The following is a 15,873-nucleotide window of genomic DNA, read 5'->3' as shown; positions in this document are numbered from 1 at the left end:
ATCTGCCGAGTGGGTTACCTCTTTTGAGAGATATCCAACACCATATAGACTTGGTACCTAGAGCAAGCATGTCGAATCTTCGCCATTATTGAATGAGTCTGGTGGAGAATGAGATTATGAAGGAGAAAGGAGAAAGTAGAAAATATGTTGGAGAAGGGACATATCCAAAAAAGTATAAGTCCATATACAGTCCCAACTTTACTTAAGCTGAAGAAAGATGGATCATGGAGGATGTGTGTATAGCCGAGCCACCAAGAAAATCATTATCTGGTACAATTTTCCCATTCTTGGTCTTGATGGTATGTTGGACCATATGAGTGGTTCAAAGGTATTTTCAAAGATATGTATGAGGAGTGGCTACTATCGTGCCATTTTTCATGTCGTGGCGCGTGGAGTGGTTGCCCTCGCGGGCTTTTTATTCTCTTTTTCCTTTTTTACCGCAAGGATTTCTCTTTGTCTACAATTCCCGAACCGAACTATAAACATTTTGTAATTTAAAATGAATAATAATAAGATAGGGTTTATTAATTAATCGAAAATAATTCCAAATTAATTAATAAGTTATAATTAAATTCACTACTAAATGATAATTCGGATTCGACCAACTCGATTTTATTTTTTTAAATAAACACATTTTTCAAGCAAAAATTCTTATTAAGCCAAATTCACGCCTTTCCATCCTTAATCATTTATGTTCCGAATATACTTTGATGTTTCATCAGAATTCTTAAATTAATTTCAGAAAAAGACGTTTTTCCACTTAATAAGTCATTCTGAATTTAGAATGAAATGTTTATGACTCGTTCAGATACTGAATAAAAATAAAAATAAATGTTAAAAACTTCGGAGCGAAAATGGGTATCTACAACTACTATCAGATCTAGATCAAAACATGGACGAGCGGAAGACTACTTTCAAAACATAAGATGGATTGTACGTGTGGCTAGTGATGTCATTTAGTCCAACTAATGCTTCAAGTACTTTTATGTGGTTGATGAACCAAGTGTTAAGCCTAGTAATTGGTAAGTTTTTTGTGGTCTACTTTGATGATGTATTGGTGCATAGCAAGATCTTAGAGGAGAATAATAAGCATTTTAGGATTGTATTTGGATTGTCAAGGGAAACTAACTCTATAGTAACACCAAGAATTGTGATTTTGTAATGAGCAGTTTGGTATTTTTAGGGTATGTGGTTAGGGAAGGTATAACCCGAGTAAATGAAGAAATTTTTTGGGCAATTAGAGACTGGTGCACATCGAAGAACATAAGGGACTTCTAAAGTTTATATAGGTTGGATAATTTCTCCAAATGGTTCATTCGTAACTTTAGCACCATCTTGGCTCCCTTAATTTAATGTCTAAATAAAGGAAGAGGATTCAAGTGGTGAGATGAACAAAAGAGTAGTTTCGCTCTTATAAAAAAGAAGTTGCATACAACTCTCGTCCTAGCATTTTAGACTTTGACAAGTTGTTTGAGGTATAATATGACTCTAGCAGAGTTGGATTCGATGGGATATTGATATCAGAAAAAAAAATTGATTTCTTACTTTAGTGAGAAGTTATGTAAGTCAATGCAGAAATTGGCTACATATGATAAGGAATTATATTCCATTGCGAGAGAATTGAAGATATAGGAGCATTGAAATGAATTCATCTTATACATAGACCACCATGTTTTAAAATATTTAGGAATTCATGGGCAATTAAGACATTACATGCATGTGAGAAGGTTGATTTCGTAGATAAGTCCTCTTACAAACTTATCCACAAATCTAGCACTCAAAACAAGGTGGCAAATGCTCTAAGCTAATGGGTGATCCCTAAAACACTAATATATAGGCTTTTTTTTACAGATTAATATATATATCCATGATTAATATGAGTATGCATGATACGATTAACATTTGATTAGTTTGTGATTAGTGAGGTGTTAAAAATTAACGATTGGTTAGTGAGAGTTAATTGAGTTAGGATATAAATGAATGGAATAAAAAGAACTTATCTGGTTAAATCGGATTTAAGGAGAGTTGAAATGATGTTTGGGAAGCAAGAACCTCTTTAAGTGTGAAGTGTCGCTCAAATAGGTTACAAAAAGGTGGATAAATATCACATATTCACCATAATTTGACAAGCCTCTTTCTTATCCATTTCAAACCATAAATCTTCATTTTTTTTTTTGGAAAAACATCTTCTTTTTACATCAAATAATAACCCCAAAGAAAAATCGTTTTGTTCTCTACCATTTTCCATAGCAAGTAAGGGAGTTGGGAAGCATAGATGGTGAAAGAGAGCCTTTAAAGATTATTTAGTTGTTCTTCCATCTTTTTCTTTAAGTTAGGAGCTTCTTAAGTTCATGTTTATTATTATAAGGTGATATATGAATATTTAATTGGTACTTTTGTTGAGTTTTTGTTTTATTTAAATCGGTTATTTGTGGTTTGATCGAAAGGTGTGCATGATGTACCCTAAAAAGAAATATATGAACCTATTTTCAGTCATCTTGTGCCTTATTTTTCATCTAGTTAGAGTGAGAATTTGGGAAAACCTTAAAGAAACAACCTCTTATACATATATATGTTAACTAGCTCTCTATAAAATTTGGTGTTTTAATTCAACATATAGATGGAATTATTTTGGTTGGACATGATTGCTTCGAAATTGAATTTTATGTGAGGTAGCAATGTTGAGATGACAGTTTGAGGACCTTAGTGGAAGAATTAGGGAAAATATATTAATAAAAAGTTGTTCATGAGTATTTAAAGTTTATGTTTGTAAAAGTATATGACTTGACATTGTATTTATTATGAGTTATTTGAAGTTTATTATTCTTGGTAGAAAGCTAAGCATAAGGAAACAAAACAAATAATTTTGCACATAATATATTATGTGGATATTATATAAACGTGAACTTTGGATACACTGTGTTAATATCCAGTTTTGATAACTAGACTGCTAAATTTAAATATAGGTTATTATATTCTTATTAATCAAATTAAGCCTTAGATAATTTAATTCCAAGATAATATCTAAATTAACAGTTTAAGTATACAAATTATTTTTTAATAAACTACAAAGTTGATAACATCCGAATATTATCTAGTGGAAAATCCCTGAAGATCCTCATAATCAAAGGACCAAAGAGCATTTAACCTAACCAACAGTCGAGGTCCGCCAGCTAGATGGTGTATGAAGGAAGACATACGCCTTGAAGGGACCACAACATATAGATACGCCTCGTGAAGGGCAAAAGCCTTCACGGGGTTCGCATCTGCCAAAGATAGAAGGTTTTCGCCATCCAGCCTTGATCAGCTCAAGGATATTGGCGCCGACTTCTAGAGGAAAACAAACATCATTAATGACTAGAAATAGCTCTATAAATGAGCTAACAGCCAGACATAAATAATGTAACAATCTTGCATTAAATAAGAAGCTTTCTAGTTACTAGTCGATGGTTACTAAATCCTAGTATAAATAAACCATGCCCTGAGGCATTGAGGTACACATTATTCTAACCCTACTTTGTGATCACTGTTTTATTCTTAAGAGTGTTACTGACTTTGGCATCGGAGTGCTCCCAGCCGATCCCAACGGCACCCCACAGGGACAAAATCCGGTGAAGGAAAATTGTCGAGATATCAATTGGTGCGGTGAGCGTGGAATTCTAATATTAATAGAATTTACACCACGAATACAGAATGTCTTCGGAAGGGCACAACCCTCCCACTGAAGGGACCCCCATAACACCATCTATAATAGGAATCTCAACCGAACACAACGCTACGAATAACATTACCTGTACATGAGATGTTTCTCTACCAGAAGATGGCGTAATCCAACCAGCGCATGAGTGGCCGCTAGAATCTTTTCTTGAACAAATGGTGGAATCCGTTAGGCGGGAATTGGGAAATGAATCTGCTGAACGAGCCAGAAGAATATTATAGGGAAATGAGTCTGCGAAATGGCTCGAAGAATATTTCAAAACCCACTCGTCCAAGGAGGAACAAGGGGAAGGCAGGATATGGCAGCAGATCATGTTGTGGATGGCGTTGGTTATGTTGCTGGAACTACAAATCCTAGCAATCAAAGATCCTAACCACGCATGGGACGTTCTCCCGAACATCATTGAGATAGATCTCATTCCCGTTTAAGGAACTCACCACACCCCCGTCGTAATAACTATAGAGGGCAAAATGAAGGATCAATCTCACCACGACGGTTCAATGTGTTGGTCCCTTATAACGTAACAAGTTAGTTCCAAAGGGGGGATAGGAACTATTTAAAAATTAAGTACGTTAAGGCTGACTTCTTTTTCTTTGAAAAAGGATTACACAGCACGTTGAGTAAGTAAGACACTAGCTTAGTCAACTGGTGACTAAGTCAGCTTCTTTCGCTGAGTCAAGAGATAGCACTTTGAGTCTATTCCTGAACTCAGACACTCAATACACACAACTTAGCTTGACCTCTTTACTTGGTCAGTTTTGATTAAGCAAGCAATATATATATTAAGGAGTTTAAGGTTAGAAAGATGTTACTCAGTAGATTTATCTAGGTTCGGCCTCTGAGCCTACGTCTTGTCCCCGGAACACGTTCCGAGCTTTCAAATTCTCTACTGAGCTCTTTAACGGTAGAGCATCAAACCTTTTACAACTTAGAAGCTGAGTATAACAAGAGTACCTTCCTCTATACCTCTACTCACTCCTAATCTCACGCTGAGTACTATAACCGAGTACTCAGCCTCTCCTTTCTAATCTCTAGAAATGATAAAGATTTGTCCTAAACAACAATTGCTAAGACACCTTAGATGATTGAATAATCACTCTAGACTTTTACACGAAAGATATGAAATTTGGTGTAAGAATTTGCTTTGCTTTTTCTTGCAGAACTTTGAGTAGAATTTTGGTCAGCGTAATGGCTTGATCAAGTTCTGTGTCGAATGAAGCAACTGAAGGGCTCTATTTATAGAGACGTCTGAGACATTGGTCATTTCGAATTTCGAAATAACCGTTGGAGGGAAACGGCTTCCTGTCGTTGTCACTCAGTCTTGCTCAGAGCTCTCGGCTAATCAGATTTGAGTATCTTCTGTCCTCGGTCAGTGTTGAGCAGCTTTTAGTCAGCTCGGCAGAATGTCTCTCCATTTGTGGTAAGGTCAACTAGACAGCGTTTTGTGTCTTCTGAACTTTACCCAAAGTGGAAACACTTTGTCTGGAAGTTGTTCTTGCTCAGCTGCTGTCTTGTACTCTTTGTCGATTCAACTCAACGGCTTCACTCCGAAGTTGTTCAACGAAGGTCTTCTAGATCCTTCTCTTACTGAGTTGCGTTTTGATCATAACGACAGCGTTTTGCACACGCGGGCCGAGTTGTCTTGATCTGTTTGACTTGGGCCTTAACTTCCGTATGGGCCTTGGGCTTTTTATTCTTTATGTCTTATAAACAATTTTAACTCAACATTGAACAAACACATTAGTATAATAAATCAAAGCATTTAAACTTAGTGTGTTTAGAATACATTTAATTTTACTTAAATAATTCTGTCAAATCAAAATCATGTGGAAAGGTGTTTCAACACAATGCCACCGTAGAAACAGGAGTTTAGGAAGAGCTACGGAAGCAAAATCAGAATGTTGAAAGATACGCCTATCAGGTTAACAGGCATTCACCTTTCACGGTGTGGATCCTGGGCTATGAGACTGATCGACGATTCAAAGCTCCCCATTTACCCCAGTACTAAGGGGAGGATAATCTAGATGCCCACACCAGGAAATACAGGGAGTTGATGGACATATACGGAGCTAATGAATGGATCCTATATAGAATGTTCTCCACAACTTTGAAGGGCTCAACATACAGTTGGTTTCAATCACTTGCTACTGGAACCATTGATAGCTGGGAATAATTTAGCCGAGAATTTTGTGCAAAATTTGCAGGCAGCATCCTACCTATAATGTCTAGCCAAATGTTGTACGGGCTCAAGCACGGAGAAGGCGAATCCCACAAGGCGTATATAGACAAATTCAATAAGCTCTGCATTAAGATTACGGATGTTGATGTCAACACAGCAGTAGAAGTGATTATAAAAAATACCAGATGCAAAAGGCTGCAAGAAAAGCTGGTTATGCACAGGCCATGGAGCCTCGTAGAGCTGATGGAAAGATGCAAGCAGTTCATGGAGATAGACGACATCAATAGAACCTCGGATTCGCCAGATAGGAAGGGAAGAAATGAGTTCAGGAGGAGAGACAAAGAAAAGGTTGCATATACACCATCGAAAAGCAGGAGGAATCCAAGGGGCCCAACTTATACACCCCTGAACACTCCTAAACATGAAATCCTCTTATGGCTGGAGAAAAGCAAATTCAAGCGGGACATTACATATCCCTAATCCAAATGAGGAGAGCATGTTGTTATCGTCATGATTTATAGCATTTTTTGTACTTAATTAATACGTTTTTAGGGATATTTTGATAAGTTTTAATAATGGTTTTGGTATATTTTCTTCATTTTATGCATCTAAGTCATTTTGTATGTTTTTCAGGCACTTTCGTAAAGTTTTCGACACAAATAACCAAAGTCGAGGCTTAAGGCGAGAACTCGAGAGTAAAATGGAGTGAAAAAAATGAGTTTTCAGTGATTTCCCGTATGCATCTCGTCGAGATGGAGCTGGCAGTAATACAGGTCTAATTGTTCACACTATGACATATTTGACACATTTTCGTATTTTCATCATATCTCTGTCATACGGACTCGGATTGAGGTGATTCAAAATGCGTTGGAAAGCTAAGAGAACTACAAATGACTAATAATAGTCATCGCCAAATTCGAAGTGTAACAGGCTCAAAAAATTATCCTAAGTTGATGAACATGTTGAAGCATATATATATACATATATATATATATATATACAGTCAGGCTATAGAGAGGGATTCCCTTACTTCTTATTCTAAGGGAAGAATATAGTTGTTCTAATTACCAAACAATATTAGAATTACTGTATTAAACCAATTCAATTAAATTAAAATCATCTCCTTCTCTCATACGATTTACAGTTTATAGTCCTCTCTCTCTCTCTCCTTCTTCTCTTAAACCTCACGGCTCCCTCTCTCCCCCTTCCCTTAAACGGTTCAAAACTCCAGCCATAAATCGGTGAGAAGCATTCCATTACTCAAAATTTATTGCCGATTTCTGCCTTCTATCGATTTTTCATTGTCAATTGCTCATAATTTATTGTCGTTTCTGTAGATGGATCGGTTGTCATATGTGATGATAAAGATGTTGTTAAAGCAAGTTGTGCTAAATCATATGCTCCTTTCCCACCAGGTATATATTTAATTAGTATTTACTTAGTTTAATTGATTGATATTAGTTGTTAATTGAAAAATGGATGCAGGGTTCATGTTTCATAGTGAAGGGGGATTGATGAGCTTTGAGCATCCGATGAATAAGATAAGGGCAATGCAAAGGATAAATAGTGGATGGGTTATTTGTGGAGCTAATTTTAAAATGGATAAGTATACGAGGATTAATAGTTTACCTCGTAGAGGAAGTGAAGCCAATTGGACTCAGTGGGATTCTCACGATGCCTAATCGTTTTTCTACAATGATCTCTAATTTGGTTTTATTATGATGTTCTTCTGGTTCTGTTGTGTTGTGTTTGTTTTCTCAGTTAATGTAAATTCAAAAAAATAACTAAATGGCTTTTCACTCTCATCTTTATCTACTATCTACAATATTGGGCTTCGATTTTTTTTGGATTTTTTTTATCTGAATGGATGGATGATAACAGAGGGTATAAATTGTTGGGATAAAAATGTACTGTAAAATTTAAGATATTTATACACAATTTACCAAAAAAAGATAACAGAGGGTGTTCTTAATAGCCCAATGAAATGAGGCTTCAGAATCATTAAGAATCAGTGCACAGCCAAACAATACTGGTTGCCCATGCTGATTTACACCAATGAAAGCATTTCCACTCAGACAATGGTCAATAAGCTAAAGCTGCACACTTATTTGAGAACAGTTGAACAGTATAAAATAGGCTGAATGAAATAATAATGTCTGTACAACTTGACTCGATTAAATTAACATTTGGTTCTTTAAGAATTGGGGGTCTACAACGAGGAACTGTTTTTCTATTGAGAGTAGAGATTCTAGTTTGAGTGTCTTCTTTCAAAGGGAGATGGAAATGAATCCCACGCTTCTTTGCCTTCTTTTTTTTCACCTTCTTCTCCTCTTCGACCTCTACTTACAAGCGTTGATCTGTCTTCTTCCTTACTGTCTTATGAGTCTGTCTTGTAATGCCTATTCTCTTCCCCCATTGCTTGTACTTACTACCGCGGATGCCTTCTTGCTTAAAGAGCTTTCTGCAAATGAATCTATAGCCTTGGTCTAAGAATAGCGGCTACATGGCTTCAACTCCCCGTAACCTCGCCTTCGAAGAGTTTTTCCACAATATAAGGATGGATATGACTAGGGTCAATGGTAAGGGATCTAGTTGCTTCTGTCTCTAACTTACTTTGTACCACTGCTGCTTCTTATTTTGCTATTTTAGGTAGTACTGTTGTAGTGTAGGTTCTTCTCCCTTTGCTTTGCTGCTAGAGGATTTTGAACTTGAACTAGGCCTTATGCTGCTAGGTTAAGGTAGTGGTGGGGATTTTCTTTCTATGGGAGGACTATATCTAATATATGTTGGTTGACACTAGGATAGCTCTTCTTGTTGCTTCTTTCTCTTTGGATGTATATTGTTCTTTGATTTCTTGATTACCAAATGACAAATGAGGCTATCCTCTTAGAAGGGAAATAATATTGGACACTGGATGTTGCATTCTTCAACTCATTTTCCTCTTTTAACTATTTGTTTTCTTTAATTACCTGGCCATTTCCTCACTGGTGTTAAAGTTGCTAGAATTCCCTTTATCAGTAGTAATTACATAGCTTTAATGGGAGTGCCGGGAGGCTATTTCTCTTTTATTTTGGCTGGGGAATCATACTCTGATTTACCATTCTCATAAAATCCTTTGAGAATTTCAACATTCTCGTAGTTGGTCCTGTCTCTTTCCCATCTCCTAACTAAACATCCATAAAAAACGATCCAAATTTTCTGCTGAAATTCAGAGTGCTTTACCAGTTGAAATTGTCAAAATTAGGAGGAAAACGATGGTTGCCAGTGAAGTATTTATCCAGAAGACATTGGAATGATATCTCCAAATGAGAATGAGAAAGACTCAGGCACCTTCCAAGGGGTTTTGCTTTCTTGGAAGTCATAGAAGTCTGGTCCATTGAAGCTTGTAAATGCCTCTAGCTTATCAAGTGCACCGGCCTAAAAATACACAATAATATTGCATCAAGTTCAATGGAGGCATCATATTTATTCTTATACTCACAAGTTCCTGCCATTGGCCGCCAGTGGTTTTTTGTAGCTCCTTTTGAGGATTCTTCTTATATTAAACAGATAGCTTCATCAAGAACTTTTTGTCTATATGATGAGGTTTGTTTTCGTTTACCCCCTTGGACGTTTTCTTTCTCATCATTCACTTATACAGTGTGATGCAACTAAATAAAGAACTATCAATTTTTTTGCAATAAAAAGTATTTAATTTTTTTATTTTCATGTTCTAAGTACTGATGATGCACATATGATAATTGAAATGTAGTTCACGATTATTTTAATGACTTGTGGACTTTATAAAATGATAACCAGGCATTTTCTCTATCTCTAGCTGTTTTTAAGGTCTTATCTCAAGAGAATTTAATCAAACTAGCATAAAGAAGTATTGAGGACTATCCTAGTTATTTGTTATTAAGTTTGTAGTTTTTCTGTTATTTGCCTCTAAATAGTACCATTACTCTCTGTGTCCTTTGTTAATTGGGTATTTGTTTTTTGTCTGTTATGGTGGCTGCGGCCTTATATTGTTGTGTGCGTGTCTCTGTTCATTATGATGAAATAAAGGGAGTATTTTAGAGGCAATCATCTTCTTCCTTCTTCTGTTATTCCTCTGTATTGATATTGCTCGATTTACTCATCATGGTATCAGAGATCAGGCAATACGAAGGGGAATAAGAAATTTGCTGTTGCTTCATTTTTTCCCCATCATCAATCTTAGATTTGAATCTCTCTCTTCTCATATACTTCCTTTTTTCTTCTTGTCTTTCTTCTTCTTTTTCTCTTGCTCTGTTAGTTCTCACCATGGCTAACACCAAAATCACCTACCAGGAGATGTTAAATCCTCTCTTTTTGCATCCATCTGATGGTACAAACACAATTTCTATTGATAAGCTGCAAGGTTCATCTGACTACCGAGCATGGCGTCGAAATATGGAAATTAATCTTGCTTCAAAACGCAAGCTTGGATTTACTAATGGCACAGTGAAGAAACCAACTGACGATGAAACCAAAGCAGAGATGCGGGACACCTGCGACAATATGGTAATTTCCTGGTTAACGTTTAATGTTTCTCCGGCTATTAAAAAGTATGTAATGTTTATGAACTCTGCCTCTGAAATCTGGAAAAACCTAGAAAAAAGGTTTTCTCTTACCAATGGATCTAGAAAATATAAACTCAGTAAAGAGTTGTTTGAGGAAAAACAAAATCACCTATTTATTAATGAGTATTACACTGCCATGCGAACTTTGTGGGAAGAATTGGATTTTATAAATTTGTTTTCTATTGTGACTGATCCCTCAGAAGAAGTAAAAAACTTGCTCAATTTCTAAACGGATTAAATGATACCTATAATGCCCAGCGAAGCCAACTCCTTTTGCAAACTCCATTGCCTACAGTGGAAGTTGCATCTGCAGCACTGCAACAAGAAGAAGCTCAGAGAGAGGTCCTCAATCCTCGGAAATTTGATGCAGAAATGTTTGCAATGTTTAGTAAGGTGCAATCGGACAAATCCCAGGTTTGCACAGCATGTGGAGGAAAGGGACATGGCATTGATAGATGCTGGACAATAGTCGGATATCCAAAGTGGCACTCCAAATCCAAAAACAAACCTCGAAATCAAAATGCTTCGAACCAAAATACAAATTGTTCATTCTCGCCGAGATGGAACTCTGGGTCTTCCGATTCAAAAACTCAATTTACACCTAAGCTGGCTGCAACTGTCCAAAGCCAAAAAAATGAAGATGCCTCAGCAGGGCTTCTTTTCACTCCTCAGCAGCTGAATCAATTGGCAAGACTGATGCCACAGTTCCAGTGTCAACAACAGCGCGGATCTGAAACAGACGAGGAGATTGAACATCATTTCTATGGAATGATATCTTGTCAATCTGCAATTGTTTCACCAACTGAATGGATTTTGGACTCTGGAGCCTCAGACCACATGACCCCTTTGCTTCAAAATCTCATACAACCCATTTTATCCCCTACCACACCTCATGTTCATCTCCCCAATGGTCATACAGCAGCAATCTCTCACATAGGAAGTGTCATCTTGCCCACTGGATTGAAACTACAAAATGTGCTATACGTGCCTCATTTCAAGCACAATCTTTTGTCTGTGCAGAAACTAATTACTGACAATAAGTGTGAGGTATCTTTCTATCCTTCCTATTGCATAATTATTGATTCTATTACAAAGAAACTGATGGGAGTGGGCAGAGCCAAAAATGGCTTATACTATTTGATTAATCATCTCACTACACACTTGCCTGCTGAATGGTTACATGCTGTGGATAGACATATATGCTTAGCTGTTGATGCTGAGACTACACACACTGCCTTAGAAATGTGGCATCATCGACTGGGTCATGCACCTTTGGGAAAATTACAGTACATCCCTTGTGTAAAACCTCACATTTCACAACCAGTCAAACTGTGCATAACTTGTCCTTTGTCCAAATTCACAAAACAACCATTCCAATTAAGTCAATCTCATGCTCTTGCACCATTTGACCTTATCCACATTGATATTTGGGGACCATATAAAGTGTTGACCAGGGATAAATACAGATATTTCTTGACCATAGTTGATGATCATTCTAGGAATACTTGGGTTTACTTGCTAAAGCAGAAGTCTGAGTCATTATCTGTGTTGGAAACTTTTGTGAACTATGTCAAAACTCATTTCACTAAACTTGTCAAGTACCTAAGATCTGATAATGCACTAGAGTTTGATGATGTTCACTGTCAAAACTTCTTTTCCACATATGGAATCATACATCAAACTTCTTGTGTCAAAAGGCCCCAACAAAATGCTCGTGTGGAACGAAAGCATCGACATATTCTTGAAATTGCTCGAGCACTTTGCTTCCAGGCAAGCCTTCCTTTATCTTTTTGGGGCGATTGTGTTCTTACAGTTGTACACATTATCAATAGGTTGCCATCTCCTGTCATTCAAAATAAAACACCCTATGAAATGGTATATCAACAATCTGCCTCTTATGATCATCTTAAGGTCTTTGGTTGTCTTGCATTTGCCTATAATCCTACCTTTCCTTCTGATAAACTTTCTCCTCAGGGAGTCCCATGTGTCTTCCTGGGTTATCCACCCACACAAAAAGGCTACAGACTGTTAAACCTCACTACTAATCAAATTTTTGTTTCTCGAGATGTCTTGTTTTATGAGCATATATTTCCTTTTCATCCCGAATCTGCTAAATCTTATATGCATCCGCTGCCTTCTTTTCAATCACACACCCCAAATTCTGATCTCTTTGATGAACTATCTTTATTTGCTCCTGTTGATCATGACACTTCAACATCCTCATGTCCTCAGTCCCCTACATCACCATCGTTATCTTCTCCTGCTGCTAGTTCTTCACCAGAACCTACCTCTCCCTCTCCTTCATCATTATCTAGTCCAGCAGCTCCCAATTCTCCTATTTCCACTCAAATAATGCCTTCCCTTCCTGTGCGCAGATCTACTAGACATCATGTTGCCCCTTCTTGGCTCAAAGATTTTTCCACCTCTCATGTTTCCCATATGGCAGATGCTACTGTTCATCCCTATTTTACTTGTTTCCTTGCTTCTATTACCTCTCATTCTGATCCAATTCACTTTAAAGATGCTGTCAAACATTCACATTGGGTCGAGGCTATGAACACTGAGCTCAATGCCTTAGAGCTCAATGATACTTGGGAAGTTACAGAGTTACCTCATGGGAAAGTTGCTATTGGTTGTAAATGGTTATACAAGACCAAATATAATCCTGATGGCACGGTAGAACGATATAAATCCCGACTTGTCATTTTGGGCTGCCGACAGAAATATGGTGAAGATTACACAAAGACATTTGCTCCGGTTGCCAAAATGACAACTGTGAGGACTATCCTAGCTGTTGCAGCTATGGAAGATTGGTTTTGTTTGCAAATGGATGTTACCAATGCGTTTTTACATGGTGAACTGAATGAAAATGTCTACATGAAAATGCCACGGGGTTATAACCACTATGGATGTCGAATTCAAACTGATTGGGCAGAGTCATCTCTTAAGGCTAATTCACCTTAAGTATGCAGACTTAAGAAGTCTTTGTATGGCCTTAAACAGGCACCAAGACAATGGTTTTGCAAGCTATCTACCACTCTTGTCTCTTTGGGCTACCTTCAATCTAAATCTGATTATAGTTTATTTGTCCTTCAAACTGCAACAACTATAACTGTGATCCCTGTGTATGTTGATGATCTGCTTATTGCAGGGAATTCCTTTTAGTCTATAGAACATCTCAAGTCCATGCTCTCAACTGTTTTTCATATGAAAGATCTCGGTTCCTTGAGGTACTTTCTTGGTCTTGAGATTGACAGATCTAATTCTGGATTTTTTGTTTCTCAAAAGAAATATGCCTATGATATTGTCAAAGAATTTGGTATGCAACATTGCAAGCCATTGCAGCTGCCACTGGACAGTCAGCACAAACTCTCTGCTGGCAAAGGCGATGTTTTAGCCGATCCAACCTCTTATCAGCGGTTGCTTGGCAAACTGATTTACTTAACTATCACCAGGCCAGACATTGCCTTCCCTGTTCAGTTACTTACTCAGTTTTTACATCAGCCACGAACCACTCATCTTCAAGCTGCGAAGCGTGTTGTGCGATACTTACTTGGAACTATTTCTCAGGGAATCTTGTTGGCTTCCTCTTCTGCAGCTAAATTAACAGCTTACTGTGATAGTGATTGGGCAAGTTGTCCAACTACAAGGAGGTCAACTACTAGTTTCTGTATTTTTCTTGGTCACTCACCGGTCTCTTGGAAAGCTAAGAAACAATCTGTTGTTGCTCGATCCTCTGCTGAAGCCGAATATCGTGCAATGGCACTGACAGCATGTGAGGTAACCTGGCTATCTGCGCTTCTTAAAGACCTCGGTATCAAACACTTGGCGCCTACAACTCTACATTGTGACAATTAAGCCGCCTTATGTATTGCTGCTAATCCAGTTCTTCATGAGCGCACGAAGCACATTGAAATCAACTGTCACTATATGCGTGATCAAGTCAAGGCAGGCAATATTATTCCCACATATGTCTCTTCCTCAGACCAGATTGCAAATCTTCTAACCAAGGCTCTTCCTGTTAAGACTCACCTCAAGCATATTCACAAGCTGGGAGCTTCTCCTTCGTCTACCTCGCCAGCTTGAGGGGGAGTATTGAGGACTATCCTAGTTATTTGTTATTAAGTTTGTAGTTTTTCTGTTATTTGCCTCTAAATAGTACCATTACTCTCTGTGTCCTTTGTTAATTGGGTATTTGTTTTTTGTCTGTTATGGTGGCTGCGACCTTATATTGTTGTGTGCGTGTCTATGTTCATTATGATGAAATAAAGGGAATATTTTAGAGGCAATCATCTTCTTCCTTCTTTTGTTATTCCTCTGTATTGATATTGCTCAGATTTACTCATCAAGAAGAGCACAAGTTCTCAAGATACAAGCATACTGTCTTCTAGATGAACTTTTAAATAGACAGCGTTTCGTTTTATGTTCTAAAAATCACATGATGTGCTTGCTTATCAAATTTGTTACTAGTGCATTTTATCATCTCTATCCTTTTCCTATGTCAGATTGTTATTTTTCACCTGATTAGTAATGTATTTGTGGATATACTTGTAGCATTCCTACGTACATGTAAGATTCTTTAAATGAAGCACCTAGTTGTTTATGCATCAGGGTGAAAATGTAATGGCTTACAATCCACAAATTCAGAAATAATTTTTTTTTGAGCAATTAACATAAAAAAATCAATAAAATGCAGAACCAGCAGTAAATTTAGAGCAATGAATCCGCAATTGCTTCTCACAGATTTCTGGCGGGAGTCTTGAGAAATAAATTATGAGCAATTGAAAACAGAACGAGGGAGAAGATGATGATCTAGAGAAAACAATTTTTATAAACAATCTTCCATTTAACGTTGACAATGGGGAAGTGAAACAAAGATTCTCTGTATTTGGGGAAGTTAAATTCTTTGCCCCAGTCCTTCATCAAGTTACCAAGTACGCCTACTTGACATTGCTACATTCATCTCTGCATCCTTTCATTAATTAAAATACATAACGCTGTGCTCATAGCAGGAGACCCAGGGGTACTGGTTTTATCAAATTTATGACAGCAGATGCAGCTGATGCGGCAGTTATTGAACTAAAATCGACTCGTATTGAATGCATGCTTTTAAATTTTGCAGAAATGGCAATAAATTATGAGCAATTGACAATGAAAAATCGATAGAAGGCAGAAATCGACAATAAATTTTGAGTAATGGAATGCTTCTCACCGATTTATGGCTGAAGTTTTGAACCGTTTAAGGGAAGGAGGAGAGAGAGAGCCGCGAGGTTTAAGAGAAGAAGGAGAGAGAGAGGACTGTAAACTGTAAATCGTATAAGAGAAGGAGATTATTTTAATTTAATTGAATTGGTTTAATAATTCTAATATTGTTTGGTAATTAGAACAACTAT

Source organism: Euphorbia lathyris, chromosome 1 (genome assembly GCF_963576675.1).
Source record: "Euphorbia lathyris chromosome 1, ddEupLath1.1, whole genome shotgun sequence".
Classification (NCBI taxonomy): Eukaryota; Viridiplantae; Streptophyta; class Magnoliopsida; order Malpighiales; family Euphorbiaceae; genus Euphorbia; species Euphorbia lathyris.
Note: the sequence above shows the minus strand (reverse complement) of the source record.